Source organism: Helianthus annuus, chromosome 11 (genome assembly GCF_002127325.2).
Source record: "Helianthus annuus cultivar XRQ/B chromosome 11, HanXRQr2.0-SUNRISE, whole genome shotgun sequence".
NCBI lineage: Eukaryota > Viridiplantae > Streptophyta > Magnoliopsida > Asterales > Asteraceae > Helianthus > Helianthus annuus.
In genome coordinates, this window is record NC_035443.2 from 168262567 (window position 1) to 168263352 (window position 786).

A 786-nucleotide genomic window follows, 5' to 3' on the forward strand; every position below is an offset into this window, starting at 1 on the left:
GGTATTTTGATATATTATAAACAGGGAGATTGTTCAAAATGCGAACGGGTCATGCCCAAATTTTAAATTTTGGTGATTAAATTTTGTGTCATTTTTGTAACTTTCAAGCATGAAATTAGAGGGTGTTACATTTCAGGTGCCCTAATACGAATGTGTAAACTGGAAATATGGATCTATATAAAAAATATTAAATGTTATAGAATGATTATGTATTGGGTTATTGGATTTTAATAATTATAACTTTCACCTATTGACCGACCTTAATCCCAACTTCAAAAAAATTCTCTCTGACAATTCCAACTTGTAAGAATCCCCCCCCATCGATTTTCTAACTGAGTTAGATTTTTGCTGACGTGACAACTTACTTCGCACAAATCTAATTATTGGTTGATATTGTTGCTGATGTGGCACAAACTTAGTAATTAGATTTTAATAATCCTAACTTTCACCACCACCATCACCCACCACCACCATCACCCACCACCACCATCACCATCAGCCGCCACCATTATCAACAACCACCACCATCACCTGACACCACCATCAACAACCACCACCTGGTGATGGTGGTGGCGGTTGATGAGTCAAGAAAAAATCTGTTCCGGTACTAGTATTATTTTGATTGTTTTCGATTGATGTAAAACACATGTTGATTGTTATGCCGAGTGTGTTTGACTGTCTGTCATACCTGTACGACAATGAACTGAACCAATACCGATAGAAAATACACAAAGTGCGGTAATCCCCACTAGTTATTTATGATGGAGTAGCATCACTAATCTTTGC